The sequence below is a fragment of the Pseudophryne corroboree genome, chromosome 9, assembly GCF_028390025.1.
Source record: "Pseudophryne corroboree isolate aPseCor3 chromosome 9, aPseCor3.hap2, whole genome shotgun sequence".
In the NCBI taxonomy this organism is placed as follows: Eukaryota; Metazoa; Chordata; class Amphibia; order Anura; family Myobatrachidae; genus Pseudophryne; species Pseudophryne corroboree.
The window spans coordinates 253045896-253068273 of NC_086452.1; the positions used below are offsets into that span (position 1 = coordinate 253045896).

Consider the following 22378-nt stretch of genomic DNA (forward strand, 5'->3'; position numbering starts at 1 on the left):
CTGAGGGCATTGTAAAGGGGGCACTTCATAAGGGGCATCACTTCTGGGGACATAAGGGGCACTACTACTGGGGGCATGTGCATAAGGGGCACCACTACTATGGGCTCTATATAAGGGGCACTACCACTGTGCACACTACCAGTACAGTGGACATTGCATAAGGAGCACTACTACTGTGGTCATTGTAAAAGGGGTGCTACAGCTGTGGGCATTGTGTATTACAGGGTGCTACTACTGTGGGCATTATGTGTATTAGGGGTGCTACGACTGTGGGCATTATTACTATTGTGTGATCACGCCCCTTTCTTTTGGAGACCATGCCCCTTGGCGCGCGCCAAAATTCTTTTATTGCATGGGCGCCGGGGGAGGGGGTTAATTCCACCATCTCTCTAGGACCACTTTAAGCTCTGGGTACGCTCGACCCGAGATATTTTCCCCTGGCACTTTTCAGACAGCACAGCAACCCGGATTACTGCGTGCTCATGTACAATAACCCAGGTCACAAGCTAGTGTTCTGAAGGGGGTATTATGCTGTTGGTTTGAACAGGTAGGAAATGATAAGTGCTGGAACATTTGCATGTTTCAGTATTCAGTTACAATAGCCATGGAATGTTGTAGTAACTAATCTGTTATAATGCAATTATGCCACACCCCACAGTACACACTGCCCTGGCCTGTATGTAATAGGCAAATGACTTAGCAACCACTTTGTATTGCAAATAAATTCATACAGGAACTTATCAGATTCACTAACGAAAAGGTCATTACAAGAAACTCGAAGCCACTCTCCCCAGAGCCTGCATGGTAAGACGATGTGCTATTATTTTACCTGTATATGAGAACAGAGAAGAATATTGCTGCACTAATAGGCAGTACATTAAAAAACATATTTTAGCAGCTATGTTGTAAATGCTGAAACACTTGAGAAACAAAATATGTTAAATCTCTGGTAGTACATGTGCAGGGGGAATAAATACCTTTTACCGGCGGCCGGGATCCCAACTGTCATGATCCCGACAGCGGGATCTCGGTCACCAGTATGCCAACAGCGGGGCGAGCGCTAGACAGCCCCTTGCAGGTTCACTGAGTTCGTCACACTGTGGGCATGGTGCCTTGCTGCTCTCGCCACAGGATCTATTCTCCCTCTATGGGTGTCGTGGACACCCACAGAGGGTGAAAAGCCTGTGGTGCCAGTATTCCTGCGGCGGGATTTCACCGCCTGTCGGAATTCCTGCATTGTGACGGACGGGATCCTGACAAGTGGTCTCGTGATCGCCTCCCATACATGGGGCACTTGAATACACTAATATCACAGGGACTCTCTCTTTCTCTCTCTCTCTTTTTATATATATATATATATATATATATATATATATATATTTATATTGATGTGGCCAGCCGCTTCCTTGTTCAGTAAAAGTATTCTTATGCTTACACTTATCTATTAATCAGAGCACTCTAAACAACAAACACTTTGCCTACCATGCATGAGAGATTTCTATTATAATCAGACTACGTTCAAGACTGTTGTTAAATTACATCTTTCATTCTCTCTTTGTAATTTACTCTGTCATCAAGTAGCTGGCAGAGCTTGTTAAGAGCCATCCATTTATTTTATTATGTCTAGTATATAATAGGTCTGTGTATTCTAGAGATGAGCGCCGGAAATTTTTCGGGTTTTGTGTTTTGGTTTTGGGTTCGGTTCCGCGGCCGTGTTTTGGGTTCGACCGCGTTTTGGCAAAACCTCACCAAATTTTTTTTGTCGGATTCGGGTGTGTTTTGGATTCGGGTGTTTTTTTCCAAAAAACCTAAAAAACAGCTTAAATCATAGAATTTGGCGGTCATTTTGATCCCAAAGTATTATTAACCTCAAAAACCATAATTTCCACTCATTTTCAGTCTATTCTGAATACCTCACACCTCACAATATTATTTTTAGTCCTAAAATTTGCACCGAGGTCGCTGTGTGAGTAAGATAAGCGACCCTAGTGGCCGACACAAACACCGGGCCCATCTAGGAGTGGCACTGCAGTGTCACGCAGGATGGCCCTTCCAAAAAACCCTCCCCAAACAGCACATGACGCAAAGAAAAAAAGAGGCGCAATGAGGTAGCTGTGTGAGTAAGATTAGCGACCCTAGTGGCCGACACAAACACCGGGCCCATCTAGGAGTGGCACTGCAGTGTCACGCAGGATGTCCCTTCCAAAAAACCCTCCCCAAACAGCACATGACGCAAAGAAAAAAAGAGGCGCAATGAGGTAGCTGTGTGAGTAAGATAAGCGACCCTAGTGGCCGACACAAACACCGGGCCCATCTAGGAGTGTCACTGCAGTGTCACGCAGGATGTCCCTTCCAAAAAACCCTCCCCAAACAGCACATGACGCAAAGAAAAAAAGAGGCGCAATGAGGTAGCTGTGTGAGTAAGATAAGCGACCCTAGTGGCCGACACAAACACCGGGCCCATCTAGGAGTGGCACTGCAGTGTCACGCAGGATGTCCCTTCCAAAAAACCCTCCCCAAACAGCACATGACGCAAAGAAAAAAAGAGGCGCAATGAGGTAGCTGTGTGAGTAAGATAAGCGACCCTAGTGGCCGACACAAACACCGGGCCCATCTAGGAGTGGCACTGCAGTGTCACGCAGGATGTCCCTTCCAAAAAACCCTCCCCAAACAGCACATGACGCAAAGAAAAAGAAAAGAAAAAAGAGGTGCAAGATGGAATTGTCCTTGGGCCCTCCCACCCACCCTTATGTTGTATAAACAGGACATGCACACTTTAACCAACCCATCATTTCAGTGACAGGGTCTGCCACACGACTGTGACTGATATGACGGGTTGGTTTGGACCCCCACCAAAAAAGAAGCAATTAATCTCTCCTTGCACAAACTGGCTCTACAGAGGCAAGATGTCCACCTCATCATCATCCTCCGATATATCACCGTGTACATCCCCCTCCTCACAGATTATCAATTCGTCCCCACTGGAATCCACCATCTCAGCTCCCTGTGTACTTTGTGGAGGCAATTGCTGCTGGTCAATGTCTCCACGGAGGAATTGATTATAATTCATTTTAATGAACATCATCTTCTCCACATTTTCTGGATGTAACCTCGTACGCCGATTGCTGACAAGGTGAGCGGCGGCACTAAACACTCTTTCGGAGTTCACACTTGTGGGAGGGCAACTTAGGTAGAATAAAGCCAGTTTGTGCAAGGGCCTCCAAATTGCCTCTTTTTCCTGCCAGTATAAGTACGGACTGTGTGACGTGCCTACTTGGATGCGGTCACTCATATAATCCTCCACCATTCTTTCAATGGGGAGAGAATCATATGCAGTGACAGTAGACGACATGTCCGTAATCGTTGTCAGGTCCTTCAGTCCGGACCAGATGTCAGCATCAGCAGTCGCTCCAGACTGCCCTGCATCACCGCCAGCGGGTGGGCTCGGAATTCTGAGCCTTTTCCTCGTACCCCCAGTTGCGGGAGAATGTGAAGGAGGAGATGTTGTTGACAGGTCGCGTTCCGCTTGACTTGACAATTTACTCACCAGCAGGTGTTTGAACCCCAGCAGACTTGTGTCTGCCGGAAAGAGAGATCCAAGGTAGGCTTTAAATCTAGGATCGAGCACGGTGGCCAAAATGTAGTGCTCTGATTTCAACAGATTGACCACCCGTGAATCCTTGCTAAGCGAATTAAGGGCTCCATCCACAAGTCCCACATGCCTAGCGGAATCGCTCCGTGTTAGCTCCTCCTTCAATGTCTCCAGCTTCTTCTGCAAAAGCCTGATGAGGGGAATGACCTGACTCAGGCTGGCAGTGTCTGAACTGACTTCACGTGTGGCAAGTTCAAAGGGCATCAGAACCTTGCACAACGTTGAAATCATTCTCCACTGCGCTTGAGACAGGTGCATCCCACCTCCTATATCGTGCTCAATTGTATAGGCTTGAATGGCCTTTTGCTGCTCCTCCAACCTCTGAAGCATATACAGGGTTGAATTCCACCTCGTTACCACTTCTTGCTTCAGATGATGGCAGGGCAGGTTCAGTAGTTTTTGGTGGTGCTCCAGTTTTCTGTACGTGGTGCCTGTACGCCGAAAGTGTCCCGCAATTCTTCTGGCCACCGACAGCATCTCTTGCACGCCCCTGTCGTTTTTTAAAAAATTCTGCACCACCAAATTCAAGGTATGTGCAAAACATGGGACGTGCTGGAATTGGCCCAGATTTAATGCACACACAATATTGCTGGCGTTGTCCGATGCCACAAATCCACAGGAGAGTCCAATTGGGGTAAGCCATTCCGCGATGATCTTCCTCAGTTGCCGTAAGAGGTTTTCAGCTGTGTGCGTATTCTGGAAACTGGTGATACAAAGCGTAGCCTGCCTAGGAAAGAGTTGGCGTTTGCGAGATGCTGCTACTGGTGCCGCCGCTGCTGTTCTTGCGGCGGGAGTCCATACATCTACCCAGTGGGCTGTCACAGTCATATAGTCCTGACCCTGCCCTGCTCCACTTGTCCACATGTCCGTGGTTAAGTGGACATTGGGTACAGCTGCATTTTTTAGGACACTGGTGACTCTTTTTCTGAGGTCTGTGTACATTTTCGGTATCGCCTGCCTAGAGAAATGGAACCTAGATGGTATTTGGTACCGGGGACACAGTACCTCCAACAAGTCTCTAGTTGGCTCTGCAGTAATGATGGATACCGGAACCACGTTTCTCACCACCCAGGATGTCAAGGCCTCAGTTATCCGCTTTGCAGTAGGATGACTGCTGTGATATTTCATCTTCCTCGCAAAGGACTGTTGGACAGTCAATTGCTTGGTGGAAGTAGTAAAAGTGGTCTTACGACTTCCCCTCTGGGATGACCATCGACTCCCAGCAGCAACAACAGCAGCGCCAGCAGCAGTAGGCGTTACACGCAAGGATGCATCGGAGGAATCCCAGGCAGGAGAGGAATCGTCAGAATTGCCAGTGACATGGCCTGCAGGACTATTGGCATTCCTGGGGAAGGAGGAAATTGACACTGAGGGAGTTGGTGGGGTGGTTTGCGTGAGCTTGGTTACAAGAGGAAGGGATTTACTGGTCAGTGGACTGCTTCCGCTGTCGGCCCAAGTTTTTGAACTTGTCACTGACTTATTATGAATGCGCTGCAGGTGACGTATAAGGGAGGATGTTCCGAGGTGGTTAACGTCCTTACCCCTACTTATTACAGCTTGACAAAGGGAACACACGGCTTGACACCTGTTGTCCGCATTTCTGGTGAAATACTTCCACACCGAAGAGCTGATTTTTTTGGTATTTTCACCAGGCATGTCAACGGCCATATTCCTACAACGGACAACAGGTGTCTCCCCGGGTGCCTGACTTAAACAAACCACCTCACCATCAGAATCCTCCTGGTCAATTTCCTCCCCAGTGCCAGCAACACCCATATCCTCCTCATCCTGGTGTACTTCAACACTGACATCTTCAATCTGACTATCAGGAACTGGACTGCGGGTGCTCCTTCCATCACTTGCAGGGGGCGTGCAAATGGTGGAAGGCGCATGCTCTTCACGTCCAGTGTTGGGAAGGTCAGGCATCGCAACCGACACAATTGGAGTCGGACTCTCCTTGTGGATTTGTGATTTCGAAGAACGCACAGTTCTTTGCGGTGCTACTGCTTTTGCCAGCTTTAGTCTTTTCATTTTTCTAGCAAAAGGCTGAGTGCTTCCATCCTCATGTGAAGCTGAACCACTAGCCATGAACATAGGCCAGGGCCTCAGCCGTTCCTTGCCACTCCGTGTGGTAAATGGCATATTGGCAAGTTTACGCTTCTCCTCCGACAATTTTATTTTAGGTTTTGGAGTCCTTTTTTTACTGATATTTGGTGTTTTGGATTTGACATGCTCTGTACTATGACATTGGGCATCGGCCTTGGCAGACGACGTTGCTGGCATTTCATCGTCTCGGCCATGACTAGTGGCAGCAGCTTCAGCACGAGGTGGAATATATAGACTGGTTGATAAAGAGATAGTATACTCGTAACTAGTATGTATGTATAAAGAAAGAAAAAAAAACCACGGTTAGGTGGTATATACAATTATGGACGGGCTGCCGAGTGCCGACACAGAGGTAGCCACAGCCGTGAACTACCGCACTGTACTGTGTCTGCTGCTAATATATAGACTGGTTGATAAAGAGATAGTATACTCGTAACTAGTATGTATGTATAAAGAAAGAAAAAAAAACCACGGTTAGGTGGTATATACAATTATGGACGGGCTGCCGAGTGCCGACACAGAGGTAGCCACAGCCGTGAACTACCGCACTGTACTGTGTCTGCTGCTAATATATAGACTGGTTGATAAAGAGATAGTATACTCGTAACTAGTATGTATGTATAAAGAAAGAAAAAAAAACCACGGTTAGGTGGTATATACAATTATGGACGGGCTGCCGAGTGCTGACACAGAGGTAGCCACAGCCGTGAACTACCGCACTGTACTGTGTCTGCTGCTAATATAGACTGGTTGATAAAGAGATAGTATACTCGTAACTAGTATGTATGTATAAAGAAAGAAAAAAAAACCACGGTTAGGTGGTATATACAATTATGGACGGGCTGCCGAGTGCCGACACAGAGGTAGCCACAGCCGTGAACTACCGCACTGTACTGTGTCTGCTGCTAATATAGACTGGTTGATAAAGAGATAGTATACTCGTAACTAGTATGTATGTATAAAGAAAGAAAAAAAAACCACGGTTAGGTGGTATATACAATTATGGACGGGCTGCCGAGTGCCGACACAGAGGTAGCCACAGCCGTGAACTACCGCACTGTACTGTGTCTGCTGCTAATATAGACTGGTTGATAAAGAGATAGTATACTCGTAACTAGTATGACTATAAAGAAAGAAAAAAAAACCACGGTTAGGTGGTATATACAATTATGGACGGGCTGCCGAGTGCCGACACAGAGGTAGCCACAGCCGTGAACTACCGCACTGTACTGTGTCTGCTGCTAATATATAGACTGGTTGATAAAGAGATAGTATACTCGTAACTAGTATGTATGTATAAAGAAAGAAAAAAAAACCACGGTTAGGTGGTATATACAATTATGGACGGGCTGCCGAGTGCCGACACAGAGGTAGCCACAGCCGTGAACTACCGCACTGTACTGTGTCTGCTGCTAATATAGACTGGTTGATAAAGAGATAGTATACTCGTAACTAGTATGACTATAAAGAAAGAAAAAAAAACCACGGTTAGGTGGTATATACAATTATGGACGGGCTGCCGAGTGCCGACACAGAGGTAGCCACAGCCGTGAACTACCGCACTGTACTGTGTCTGCTGCTAATATATAGACTGGTTGATAAAGAGATAGTATACTCGTAACTAGTATGTATGTATAAAGAAAGAAAAAAAAACCACGGTTAGGTGGTATATACAATTATGGACGGGCTGCCGAGTGCCGACACAGAGGTAGCCACAGCCGTGAACTACCGCACTGTACTGTGTCTGCTGCTAATATAGACTGGTTGATAAAGAGATAGTATACTCGTAACTAGTATGACTATAAAGAAAGAAAAAAAAACCACGGTTAGGTGGTATATACAATTATGGACGGGCTGCCGAGTGCCGACACAGAGGTAGCCACAGCCGTGAACTACCGCACTGTACTGTGTCTGCTGCTAATATATAGACTGGTTGATAAAGAGATAGTATACTCGTAACTAGTATGTATGTATAAAGAAAGAAAAAAAAACCACGGTTAGGTGGTATATACAATTATGGACGGGCTGCCGAGTGCCGACACAGAGGTAGCCACAGCCGTGAACTACCGCACTGTACTGTGTCTGCTGCTAATATATAGACTGGTTGATAAAGAGATAGTATACTCGTAACTAGTATGTATGTATAAAGAAAGAAAAAAAAACCACGGTTAGGTGGTATATACAATTATGGACGGGCTGCCGAGTGCCGACACAGAGGTAGCCACAGCCGTGAACTACCGCACTGTACTGTGTCTGCTGCTAATATATAGACTGGTTGATAAAGAGATAGTATACTCGTAACTAGTATGTATGTATAAAGAAAGAAAAAAAAACCACGGTTAGGTGGTATATACAATTATGGACGGGCTGCCGAGTGCCGACACAGAGGTAGCCACAGCCGTGAACTACCGCACTGTACTGTGTCTGCTGCTAATATATAGACTGGTTGATAAAGAGATAGTATACTCGTAACTAGTATGTATGTATAAAGAAAGAAAAAAAAACCACGGTTAGGTGGTATATACAATTATGGACGGGCTGCCGAGTGCCGACACAGAGGTAGCCACAGCCGTGAACTACCGCACTGTACTGTGTCTGCTGCTAATATAGACTGGTTGATAAAGAGATAGTATACTCGTAACTAGTATGTATGTATAAAGAAAGAAAAAAAAACCACGGTTAGGTGGTATATACAATTATGGACGGGCTGCCGAGTGCCGACACAGAGGTAGCCACAGCCGTGAACTACCGCACTGTACTGTGTCTGCTGCTAATATAGACTGGTTGATAAAGAGATAGTATACTCGTAACTAGTATGACTATAAAGAAAGAAAAAAAAACCACGGTTAGGTGGTATATACAATTATGGACGGGCTGCCGAGTGCCGACACAGAGGTAGCCACAGCCGTGAACTACCGCACTGTACTGTGTCTGCTGCTAATATAGACTGGTTGATAAAGAGATAGTATACTACTAATATTATATATACTGGTGGTCAGGTCACTGGTCACTAGTCACACTGGCAGTGGCACTCCTGCAGCAAAAGTGTGCACTGTTTAATTTTAATATAATATTATGTACTCCTGGCTCCTGCTATAACCTTTAACTGGCACTGCAGTGCTCCCCAGTCTCCCCCACAATTATAAGCTGTGTGAGCTGAGCACAGTCAGATATATATATACATTGATGCAGCACACTGGGCTGAGCAGTGCACACAGATATGGTATGTGACTGAGTCACTGTGTGTATCGTTTTTTTCAGGCAGAGAACGGATATATTAAATAAAACAAACAACTGCACTGTCTGGTGGTCACTGTGGTCGTCAGTCACTAAACTCTGCACTCTCTTCTACAGTATCACAGCCTCAGGTCAATCTCTCTCTCTCTCTCTCTCAACCCTAATCTAAATGGAGAGGACGCCAGCCACGTCCTCTCCCTATCAATCTCAATGCACGTGTGAAAATGGCGGCGACGCGCGGCTCCTTATATAGAATCCGAGTCTCGCGAGAATCCGACAGCGTCATGATGACGTTCGGGCGCGCTCGGGTTAACCGAGCAAGGCGGGAGGATCCGAGTCTGCTCGGACCCGTGAAAGAAACATGAAGTTCGTGCGGGTTCGGATTCAGAGAAACCGAACCCGCTCATCTCTAGTGTATTCTACTGTAATTTAGACGTAACCACTCAGGAGGTACAAGATCAAAAAAGTCATTGTTCTTATAAACGTAACAGAATGTTTAGGTGACTGCTAATATTCTTACTAATTATAAAGTAGACTGTACATTACTGCCTAAACCAGAGGTTCTTAATCACGGCCCTCAAGGCTCCCCAATGGTCCAGGTTTTAAGTATATCTATGCTTGGCTACAGAGTGACTTAATTAGTACCTCAGGCAATCTAATCTAACCATCTGTGCTGAGCAGTGCCGTTTCTTGCGGCGGGGCGCCCGCCACGGCACTTCCTGAGCACTTTCAAACCCCCCTCCCCTCTCCTCCCGAGTGCCCAGCTCGGGGGGGCGGGATTTCGCAGAATGACGCGTTTGCGTCATGACGTCACGACGCAATCGCGTCATTCCGCGAGACCCCACCCCCCGAGCTGGGCACTCGGGAGGAGGGAGAGCCAAGACGGCCAGCGCTGCGCAGACGAGGGAGAGGCAGCTGAAGACCGGGAAGAACCGCTTCAAATGTAAGTCAGCCCCTCTCCCTCTCTCTCTCTCCCTCCCCCCCCCCCCCCCTGCCGTACTGTGTAACATGGGGACACTTGTCTGCCGGAATGTGTAAAATAGGGACACTTGTCTGCCGGAATGTGTAAAATGGGGACACCTGTCTGCCGGAATGTGTAAAATGGGGACACTTGTCTGCCGGAATGTGTAAAATGGGGACACTTGCCTGCCATACTGTGTAAAATGGGGGCACGTGCCTGCCGCAATGTGTAAAATGGGGACACTTTCCTGCCGCAATGTGTAAAATGGGGACACTTTCCTGCCGCAATGTGTAAAATGTGAACACTTGCCTGCCGCAATGTGTAAAATGGAGGCACGTGCCTGCCGCAATGTGTAAAATGGGGACACTTTCCTGCCGCAATGTGTAAAATGAGGACACTTTCCTGCCGCAATGTGTAAAATGGGGGCACGTGCCTGCCGCAATGTGTAAAATGGGAACACTTTCCTGCCGCAATGTGTAAAATGGGGACACTTTCCTGCCGCAATGTGTAAAATGGGGACACTTTCCTGCCGCAATGTGTAAAATGTGAACACTTGCCTGCCATACTGTGTAAAATGGAGGCACGTGCCTGCCGTAATGTGTAAAATGGGGGCACGTGCCTGCCGCAATGTGTAAAATGGGGACACTTGCCTACCGTGCTGTGTAAAATGGGGACACTTGCCTGCCGTGCTGTGTAAAATGGGGTCGCGTGCCTGCTGTAATGTGTAAAATGAGGACTTTTTTTTTATCGTGTGGTGGCCGTGATGATGAGATCAGATGAGGCCACACCCATCTTAACAAAGCCACGCCCATTTTAACGAGGTCACGCCCCCTTGCCTGAGGCGCGCGCATACTTTTCCTCTTTATATCTATGGGGGCGGGCGCATTTTTTCTTATGTGAATGGGGGGGGGGGGGGGGCATTTTTAAATCTCGCACTGGGAGCCAAATTGGCTAGAAACGGCCCTGGTGCTGAGACATGGATAGACTTAAAATCTGGACTGTTGGGGTCAGGGGCATTTTATGAGAGGAGGGGGGCCCGTGTGCAGACTCCGGGTGGGCCCCCTCCTCTCCACGGCGCCCCGCTGTAGGCTCCGGCAATGTGCCTACTGCGCATGTGCAAGTGTCTGGAAACATGGCGGCCATCATGTTCCCGAGACTAATTTGCTACTGCGCATGCGCAGCGGCCATTTTGGGATGGATTTTTGCTGCGACTGCTGTGGCTTCAGCGCCCGTCGTGGGACTCCGGAAGGTAAGTTTTAACACAGCATGGGTGCAATGTGTGCGATGAGGGCACCCCTGGACCCAGGGGCCGTGTGTACCGCACACATTGCACCCATGGTAGAAATGGTGTCATGTATGCTTAGGCTGCTTACCGTATTATCACTTTAACCTGGAACACATGAATTACACAGGTTCTAGGGCTGATTACAACCAGGTGACATGATGCTTGAAGTCAGTCACTGAACCTGTGTAACTCATCAGTGTCCCGTTTTAAATAGTGATGAGCGGGTTCGGTTTCTCGGAAACCGAACCCCCCCGAACTTCACCCTTTTTACACGGGTCCGAGCCATACTCGGATTCTCCCGTATGGCTCGGTTAACCCGAGCGCGCCCGAACGTCATCATCCCGCTGTCGGATTCTCGCGAGATTCGGATTCTATTTAAGCAGCCGCGCGTCGCCGCCATTTTCACTCGTGCATTGGAAATGTTAGGGAGAGGACGTGGCTGGCGTCCTCTCCGTTATTGTTGAACTTGATTGTGCATTATTGCTTAATTGTGGGGAGGGCTGGGGAGCAGCTGTATATAGGAGGAGTACAGTGCAGAGTTTTGCTGATCAGTGACCACCAGTTATCCGTTCTCTGCCTGAAAAAAACGCTCCATATCTGTGCTCAGTGTGCTGCATATATCTGTGCTCACACTGCTTAATTGTGGGGACTGGGGAGCAGCTGTATTATATAGCAGGAGTACAGTGCAGAGTTTTGCTGACAGTGACCACCAGTATACGTTGTCTGCCTGAAAAACACTCCATATCTGTGCTCAGTGTGCTGCTTTATTGTGGGGACTGGGGACCACCAGTATAATATTATATAGGAGGAGTACAGTGCAGAGTTTTGCTGACCAATGACCACCAGTATATAATATATAGCATTACGGTACAGTAGGCCACTGCTGTACCTACCTCTGTGTCGTCATTAAGTATACTATCCATCTACATTCTATACCTGTGGTGCATTTTAGTTTTGCAGTTTGCTGACACAGTGACCACCAGTATACTATATATAGCAGTACGGTACGGAAGGCCACTGCTGTACCTACCTCTGTGTCGTCATTAAGTATACTATCCATCTACATTCTATACCTGTGGTGCATTTTAGTTTTGCAGTTTGCTGACACAGTGACCACCAGTATACTATATATAGCAGTAAGGTACGGAAGGCCACTGCTGTACCTACCTCTGTGTCGTCATTAAGTATACTATCCATCTACATTCTATACCTGTGGTGCATTTTAGTTTTGCAGTTTGCTGACACAGTGACCACCAGTATATATAGCAGTACGGTACGGAAGGCCACTGCTGTACCTACCTCTGTGTCGTCATTAAGTATACTATCCATCTACATTCTATACCTGTGGTGCATTTTAGTTTTGCAGTTTGCTGACACAGTGACCACCAGTATACTATATATAGCAGTACGGTACGGAAGGCCACTGCTGTACCTACCTCTGTGTCGTCATTAAGTATACTATCCATCTACATTCTATACCTGTGGTGCATTTTAGTTTTGCAGTTTGCTGACACAGTGACCACCAGTATACTATATATAGCAGTACGGTACGGAAGGCCACTGCTGTACCTACCTCTGTGTCGTCATTAAGTATACTATCCATCTACATTCTATACCTGTGGTGCATTTTAGTTTTGCAGTTTGCTGACACAGTGACCACTAGTATATATAGCAGTACGGTACGGAAGGCCACTGCTCTACCTACCTCTGTGTCGTCAAGTATACTATCCATCCATACCTGTGGTGCATTTCAGTTGTGCGCAGTATATATAGTAGTAGGCCATTGCTATTGATACTGGCATATAATTCCACACAATAAAAAATGGAGAACAAAAATGTGGAGGTTAAAATAGGGAAAGATCAAGATCCACTTCCACCTCGTGCTGGAGCTGCTGCCACTAGTCATGGCCGAGATGATGAAATGCCATCAACGTCGTCTGCCAAGGCCGATGCCCAATGTCATAGTAGAGAGCATGTAAAATCCAAAAAACAAAAGTTCAGTAAAATGACCCAAAAATCTAAATTTAAAGCATCTGATGAGAAGCGTAAACTTGCCAATATGCCATTTACGACACGGAGTGGCAAGGAACGGCTGAGGCCCTGGCTTATGTTCATGGCTAGTGGTTCAGATTCACATGAGGATGGAAGCACTCATCCTCTCGCTAGAAAAATGAAAAGACTTAAGCTGGCAAAAGCACAGCAAAGAACTGTGCGTTCTTCTAGATCACAAATCCCCAAGGAGAGTCCAATTGTGTCGGTTGCGATGCCTGACCTTCCCAACACTGGACGGGAAGAGCTTGCGCCTTCCACCATTTGCACGCCCCCTGCAAGTGCTGGAAGGAGCACCCGCAGTCCAGTTGCTTATAGTCAAATTGAAGATGTCACTGTTGAAGTACACCAGGATGAGGATATGGGTGTTGCTGGCGCTGGGGAGGAAATTGACAAGGAGAATTCTGATGGTGAGGTGGTTTGTTTAAGTCAGGCACCCGGGGAGACACCTGTTGTCCGTGTGACGAATATGGCCATTGACATGCCTGGTCAAAATACAAAAAAAAATCAGCTCTTCGGTGTGGAATTATTTCAACACAAATGCGGACAACAGGTGTCAAGCCGTGTGTTGCCTTTGTCAAGCTGTAATAAGTAGGGGTAAGGACGTTAACCACCTCGGAACATCCTCCCTTATACGTCACCTGCAGCGCATTCATCATAAGTCAGTGACAAGTTCAAAAACTTTGGGTGACAGCGGAAGCAGTCCACTGACCACTAAATCCCTTCCTCTTGTAACCAAGCTCCTGCAAACCACACCACCAACTCCCTCAGTGTCAATTTCCTCCTTACCCAGGAAAGCCAATAGTCCTGCAGGCCATGTCACTGGCAAGTCTGACGAGTCCTCTCCTGCCTGGGATTCCTCCGATGCATCCTTGAGTGTAACGCCTACTGCTGCTGGCGCTGCTGTTGTAGCTGCTGGGAGTCGATTTTCATCCCAGAGGGGAAGTCGGAAGACCACTTGTACTACTTCCAGTAAGCAATTGACTGTCCAACAGTCCTTTGCGAGGAAGATGAAATATCACAGCAGTCATCCTGCTGCAAAGCAGATAACTCAGGCCTTGGCAGCCTGGGCGGTGAGAAACGTGGTTCCGGTATCCACCGTTAATTCAGAGGCAACTAGAGACTTGATTGAGGTACTGTGTCCCCGGTACCAAATACCATCTAGGTTCCATTTCTCTAGGCAGGCGATACCGAAAATGTACACAGACCTCAGAAAAAGAGTCACCAGTGTCCTAAAAAATGCAGTTGTACCCAATGTCCACTTAACCACGGACATGTGGACAAGTGGAGCAGGGCAGACTCAGGACTATATGACTGTGACAGCCCACTGGGTAGATGTACTGCCTCCCGCAGCAAGAACAGCAGCGGCGGCACCAGTAGCAGCATCTCTCAAACGCCAACTCGTTCCTAGGCAGGCTACGCTTTGTATCACCGCTTTCCAGAAGAGGCACACAGCTGACAACCTCTTACGGAAACTGAGGAAGATCATCGCAGAATGGCTTACCCCAATTGGACTCTCCTGGGGATTTGTGACATCGGACAACGCCAGCAATATTGTGCGTGCATTACATCTTGGCAAATTCCAGCACGTCCCATGTTTTGCACATACATTGAATTTGGTGGTGCAGAATTATTTAAAAAACGACAGGGGCGTGCAAGAGATGCTGTCGGTGGCCCGAAGAATTGCAGGCCACTTTCGGCATTCAGCCACCGCATACAGAAGACTGGAGCACCACCAACAGTCCTGAACCTGCCCTGCCATCATCTGAAGCAAGAGGTGGTAACGAGGTGGAATTCAACCCTCTATATGCTTCAGAGGATGGAGGAGCAGCAAAAGGCCATTCAAGCCTATACATCTGGCCACAATATAGGCAAAGGAGGGGGAATGCACCTGACTCAAGCGCAGTGGAGAATGATTTCAACATTGTGCAAGGTTCTGCAACCCTTTGAACTTGCCACACGTGAAGTCAGTTCAGACACTGCCAGCCTGAGTCAGGTCATTCCCCTCATCAGGCTTTTGCAGAAGAAGCTGGAGACATTGAAGGAGGAGCTAAAACAGAGCGATTCCGCTAGGCATGTGGGACTTGTGGATGGAGCCCTTAATTCGCTTAACCAGGATTCACGGGTGGTCAATCTGTTGAAATCAGAGCACTACATTTTGGCCACCGTGCTCGATCCTAGATTTAAAACCTATGTTGTATCTCTCTTTTCGGCAGACACAAGTCTGCAGAGGTTCAAAGACCTGCTGGTGAGAAAATTGTCAAGTCAAGCGGAACGTGACCCGTCAAAATCGCTGGCGGTGATGCAGGGCAGCCTGGAGCGAGTGCTGACATCTGGTCCGGACTGAAGGACCTGCCAACGATTACTGACATGTCGTCTACTGTCACTTCATATGATTCTCTCACCATTGAAAGAATGGTGGAGGATTATATGAGTGACCGCATCCAAGTAGGCACGTCAGACAGTCCGTACGTATACTGGCAGGAAAAAGAGGCAATTTAGAGGCACTTGCACAAACTGGCTTTATTCTACCTAAGTTGCCCTCCCTCCAGTGTGTACTCCGAAAGAGTGTTTAGTGCAGCCGCTCACCTTGTCAGCAATCGGCGTACGAAGTTACTTCCAAAAAATGTGGAGAAGATGATGTTCATCAAAATGAATTATAATCAATTCCTCCGTGGAGACATTCACCAGCAGCAATTGCCTCCACAAAGTACACAGGGACCTGAGATGGTGGATTCCTTCTGTGAGGAGGGGGATGTACACAGTGAAAGGGGTGAGGAATTGGAGGATGATGATGAGGTGGACATCTTGCCTCTGTAGAGCCAGTTTGTGCAAGGAGAGATTGATTGCTTCTTTTTTTGGTGGGGGCCCAAACCAACCAGTCATTTCAGCCACAGTCGTGTGGCAGACCCTGTCGCTGAAATGATGGGTTCGTTAAAGTGTGCATGTCCTGTTTATACAACATAAGGGTGGGTGGGAGGGCCCAAGGACAATTCCATCTTGCACCTCTTTTTTCTTTAATTTTTCTTTGCATCATGTGCTGTTTGGGGACAATTTTTTTGAAGTGCCATCCTGCCTGACACTGCACTGCCACTCCTAGATGGGCCAGGTGTTTGTGTCGGCCACTTGTGTCGCTTAGCTTAGTCACACAGCGACCTTGGTGCGCCTCTTTTTTTCTTTGCATCATGTGCTGTTTGGGGACAATTTTTTTGAAGTGCCATCCTGCCTGACACTGCAGTGCCACTCCTAGATGGGCCAGGTGTTTGTGTCGGCCACTTGTGTCGCTTAGCTTAGTCACACAGCGACCTTGGTGCGCCTCTTTTTTTCTTTGCATCATGTGCTGTTTGGGGACTATTTTTTTGAAGTGCCATCCTGCCTGACATTGCAGTGCCACTCCTAGATGGGCCAGGTGTTTGTGTCGGCCACTTGTGTCGCTTAGCTTAGCCATCCAGCGACCTCGGTGCAAATTTTAGGACTAAAAATAATATTGTGAGGTGTGAGGTGTTCAGAATAGACTGGAAATGAGTGGAAATTATGGTTATTGAGGTTAATAATACTATGGGATCAAAATGACCCCCAAATTCTATGATTTAAGCTGTTTTTGAGGTTTTTTTGTAAAAAACACCCCGAATCCAAAACACACCCGAATCCGACAAAAAAATTTCGGTGAGGTTTTGCCAAAACGCGTCCGAATCCAAAACACGGCCGCGGAACCGAATCCAAAACCAAAACACAAAACCCGAAAAATGTCCGGTGCACATAACTAGTTTTAAAGGGATAGTATGGTACTGCAGTGCCTTTTTGAGGTTCAAGTAGTGTATTTTCTGTCCACATGGCAATGACCCAATGTATAGATGGTATAATACTCAATACTTCATCATCTTTTCACGACTATTGGAGATTGTAAAAGCCTTGACAACTGTTAGATGTATACGTTGTACTACGAGCTGTGTGATTTCTTGAGAAATTATTGTTGGCAGCTCACTATATTGATTCACGCACACATATGATCAGACACTGACGGTCACTCATAGACCAATTCTATGAGGCTTCTTTTTCTCATGCTAAACACAAAATCTATCATTAACAAGCATTGAAAGAAGATTGGAAGAAATAACAGGAGAAAGATATACACGTTAAATTACACTGTGAATAAGGACCCTTCTGCAACGTGGTCGTCTATGATTTTTGGAACTGATGATGGATACTCAAATTGTGTGTGGATAATTAACTGACATTTTCTATATAAAAGTAGATATAGAGTATATGGGCAATAGTATGCCAATGTTATAGCTTTATTGTTAGTGAAATTCAGTACACTGCATGTTAATAGGACTGTATTATCAGAAAAATATTTTCACCCAGACATGATGTCAAATATTTTAACATTATTATTTTTTCTGTGCATTTTTAGAATGGGTCTTGCGATATCTTTTGCATGTTAGGGGGGTTGCGACTGGGTCCATTTTACAAAAATGGGTGGTGGGGTGTAGGCATCCTGGGACCAGGGTCTGCATCATTGGACACAGACTTCCTGGGCCTGGCTTGTCTGGATCCAACTGTGAGCCTAAGCTTTGGCTTACAGACTGACCCAGGTCTGCTACCAACTACCATTATGAGCTGCCACCAATGGTTGCGATGGTGATCCAAAGCTGCATCCTCAGACGCAGCTGTCATATCTCACAGAGCATGCAGGAGGCATCTGCAGTATCTCCTACATCTCCTACAGTGCTGTTTGACGCACCACGGACTTTGGGACTGTATGTCCTGCCATAACCTTTTCACAAAATATGTATTTTATTCAAATTGCTAATGCAATAGTTATATTGTATGGGTTCCCTGAATGCAGAGGCGTAACTAGGGTTTTTGGAGCCCAGGGCAAGATGGAAAATGGCGCCCCCCCCAAAACCCCCCCCCCAAAAAAAACAAAACAAAAAAACAACAAAAGAAGCATGCGTGACCACGCACCAGAAGGGGTGTGGCCAAGCACCAGAAGGGGTGTGGCCGCTGAAAATGGCCCACAGTGCCAGTTACATTACCCCACAGTGACAGATACAATGCCCCACAGTGCCGGATACATGCCCCATAGTGCCAGATACATGCCCTACAGTGCCAGTTACATTGCCCCACAGTGCCAGTTACATGCCCCACAGTGCCAGATACATGCCCTACAGTGCCAGTTACAATGCCCCACAGTGACGGATACATGCCCCACAGTGCCATTTACATGCCCCACTGTGCCAGATACATGCCCCACTGTGCCAGTTACATGCCCCACTGTGCCAGATACATGCCCCACTGTGCCAGTTACATGCCCCACTGTGCTCCCCCCCCCCGTCACTCACCGCTTGTGGCTCGACTCTGATATCTGTGAGGGGAGGAGAGCGCAGCGCAGTGCCTCTCCTTCCCCTCACTGCTCCAGGTCTCCGGCAGCTGTGTGGCGCCGGTTCGCTAGCCAATCAGAGCTCGCGGACTGGCAGCCAATCAGGAGCCAGTCCGCAAGCTCTGATTGGCTAATGCCGCCGGAGACCGGACACAGCAGCGGCGGTGAGGGGAGGGAGAGACGCTGCGCTCTCCTCCCCTCACATTTCGGCATGACGGGGGTGAGTGGGGTATGATGCCCTGGCCACCGGCGGCGCCCCCCTCTCCTGGGCTTGCCAAGGCGCCCAGGGCACGTGCCCCCTCGCCCTACCCTAGTTACGCCTCTGCCTGAATGGGATCAGTATGAATGACTGATGGACTAGATGCCGGTGGTCAGCATACCAACACTAGCATCCCATCCATCATAATCCCGACAGTCCCCCATTACAGTGGCGTGCGGTGAGGTCAGTGGCTGGTGAGGCACTACAGCCATAATGTCCACCGGATCCTGCCGATGACCCCTACCGCCACCGAGCCAATGCCCGCTACTGCCTCTGAGCCAATGCCTGCTGCCACCGCCAATAGCTTACAAACTTGCCTACCATCAACAGACCCAGCCCTCCGCCACTAATTTGCATCTCAGTCCGATGCCGCCAATGCCCGCTGCCTGCCTCTCATCATACTTGTGATATATTGTACATTTTTATAGAAAAAAAATAAAAATGAGTGTTTGGGACTGGGAAGGGAGTGGGAGGAGGACATGAATGCAATTTTGTTGTCCAGGGCTTCCATTAACTTAATGGAGAAGGGTCTTAATGGGTTAAAAAAAAATTAAAAAAATGGGTGAGGTCCCCCCTCCTAAGCATAACCAGCCTCGGGCTCTTTGAGCCGGTCCTGGTTGTTTAAATACTGGGGAAAAATTGGACAGGGGTTCCCCGTATTTAGACAACCAGCACCGGGCTCTTAGACCGGTCCTGGTTCCAAAAATACAGGGGACAAAAGATGTAGGGGTCCCCCGTATTTTTAAAACCAGCACCGGGCTCCACTAGCCAGGGACATAATGCCACAGCCGGGGGACACATTTATGTAGGTCCCTGCGGCCGTAACATTACCCCCCCAACTAGTCACCCCTGGCCGGGGTTCCCTGGAGGAGTGGGAACCCCTTAAATCAAGGGGTCCCACCCCTTCAGGCACACAAGGGCCAGGGGTGAAGCCCGAGGCTGTCCCCAGCACCCCTGGGCGGTGGGTGCTGGGCTGATAGCCATAAGTGTGTAAAAAAAAAAAGAATATTGTTTTTTGTTGTGGAGCTACAAGGCCCAGCAAGCCTCCCCACGCTTGCTGGTACTTGGAGAACCTTAAGTACCAGCATGCGGGGAAATAACGGGCCCGCTGGTACCTGTAGTTCTACAACAAAAAAATACCCAAATAAAAACACAACACACACCGTGAAAGTAAAAATTTATTAAAACACACTTACACACTCACACATACTTACCTACATCCCACGCCGGTCACGTCCACTTGTCCATGTAGAATCCAATAGGTGGTTCCTGTAAAAATGAGAGAGATTACTTACCTACATCCCACGCCGGTCACGTCCACTTGTCCAGTAGAATCCAAAAGGGGTACCTATAAAAATGAAAATTATACTTACAAACGAATGAATTAATATTATGCCCTCACTGACGCGGGAAGACGTTCGCCCCTTGTAGTTGTGCCCCTGTAGCTGCGCCCCTTGTACTGTGCCCCTTGTAGTTGTGCCCCTGTAGCTGCGCCCCTTGTACTGTGCCCCTTGTAGTTGTGCCCCTGTAGCTGCGCCCCTTGTACTGTGCACCTTGTAGCTGTGCCCCTGTAGCTGCGCCCCTTGTAGTTGTGCCTCTGTAGCTGCGCCCCTTGTAGTTGTGCCCCTTGTAGTTGTGCCCCTGTAGCTGCGCCCCTTGTACTGTGCCCCTTGTAGTTGTGCCCCTGTAGCTGCGCCCCTTGTACTGTACCCCTTGTAGTTGTGCCCCTGTAGCTGCGCCCCTTGTACTGTGCCCCTTGTAGTTGTGCCCCTTGTAGTTGTGCCCCTTGTACTGTGCCCCTTGTAGTTGTGCCCCTGTAGCTGCGCCCCTTGTACTGTGCCCCTTGTAGTTGTGCCCATGTAGCTGCGCCCCTTGTACTGTGCCCCTTGTAGTTGTGCCCCTTGTAGTTGTGCCCCTTGTACTGTGCCCCTTGTAGTTGTGCCCCTGTAGCTGCGCCCCTTGTACTGTGCCCCTTGTAGTTGTGCCCCTGTAGCTGCTCCCCTTGTACTGTGCCCCTTGTAGTTGTGCCCCTGTAGCTGCGCCCCTTGTACTGTGCCCCTTGTAGCTGTGCCCCTGTAGCTGCGCCCCTTGTAGTTGTGCCCCTGTAGCTGCGCCCCTTGTAGTTCTGCCCCTTGTAGCTGCGCCCCTTGTAGTTGTGCCCCTGTAGCTGCGCCCCTTGTAGTTGTGCCCCTTGTAGCTGTGCCCCTTGTAGTTGTGCCCCTTGTACTGTGCCCCTTGTAGTTGTGCCCCTGTAGCTGCGCCCCTTGTACTGTGCCCCTTGTAGCTGTGCCCCTGTAGCTGCGCCCCTTGTACTGTGCCCCTTGTAGCTGTGCCCATGTAGCTGTGCCCCTTGTACTGTGCCCCTTGTAGTTGTGCCCCTGTAGCTGCGCCCCTTGTACTGTGCCCCTGTAGCTGCGCCCCTTGTACTGTGCCCCTTGTAGCTGTGCCCCTGTAGCTGTGCCCCTTGTACTATGCCCCTTGTAGTTGTGCCCCTGTAGCTGCGCCCCTTGTACTGTGCCCCTTGTAGTTGTGCCCCTGTAGCTGCGCCCCTTGTACTGTGCCCCTTGTAGTTGTGCCCCTGTAGCTGCCCCCTTGTACTGTGCCCCTTGTAATTGTGCCCCTGTTGCTGTGCCTCAAACACACACACATAAAAAAAATAATAATACACACACACATACTTACCGCTCCTGCAGCGCTGCCTCCGTCTCCGTCCACCGGCTCCTCTCTGCTGTACTATGGGAGAGACGTCATGACTCATGACGTCTCTCCCACCGTAGCGCCGCTCAGACACTAGGGGTCAATTATGACCTCTAGTGTCAGTCAGCGGCGCATGCTGCAGCGGGTGCCCACACAGCCCACGGCGCTTGCTGCAGCCGGGAAGGGGGATCGCTAGTGATTGGACAGCGGATCCAGCACTGGATCCGCTGGGCCAATCAGATCTGGGGGAATGACAGGGGCGTGCATTCATCGGGGCTGAATGCACGCCCCTGTCATTGAGGCATCAGTAAAGGTGCCGCTTCCCCGTTCTTTTTCAATGGGCTTTCACAGCCCATTGCTGCGCCCCGCCCCCTGCCCGCCCCCCGCTGCCCAGACTTTAATGTTAGGTGCGGGAGGCACCTCTCCCGCAGCCTCCCAGCCTAACATTTTCACGGGGGGAGATTATTAAAATAATAAAAGAATATATTTATCACAGACTCTGTTATAAATATCTTCTTTTTATTATTTTAATCATTATGACAGGGGAGGCACTGCCTCCCCTGCCTCCCCTGACTGCACGTCCCTGCCCCATTAAGCCCCCTAACCCTCACCCTTTCCCTCCCCTAACCCTCACCCTCCCTTGTGGGTGCCTAACCTTCCCTTTCCCGCTGCCTAAACCTAACCCTCCTCGCTTGATGCCTGACACCAACCTCCCCCTCTATGTCCCTAACCCTCCCTCCCCTGTCCCT

General features: G+C 48.6%; 1 protein-coding gene across 2 annotated transcripts in view; it reads left to right on the forward strand.

The window, feature by feature from the left end:
* The first annotated feature begins 719 nt into the window (after positions 1-719).
* Positions 720-22378, forward strand: part of APOBEC4 (apolipoprotein B mRNA editing enzyme catalytic polypeptide like 4) — a 119186-nt gene continuing 97527 nt past the window's right edge. For both annotated transcript variants that reach the window (XM_063940211.1, XM_063940212.1), the window contains exon 1: positions 720-804. The gene's annotated coding sequence lies outside the window, so the exon portion shown is untranslated. The remainder of the gene's footprint in view (positions 805-22378) is intronic.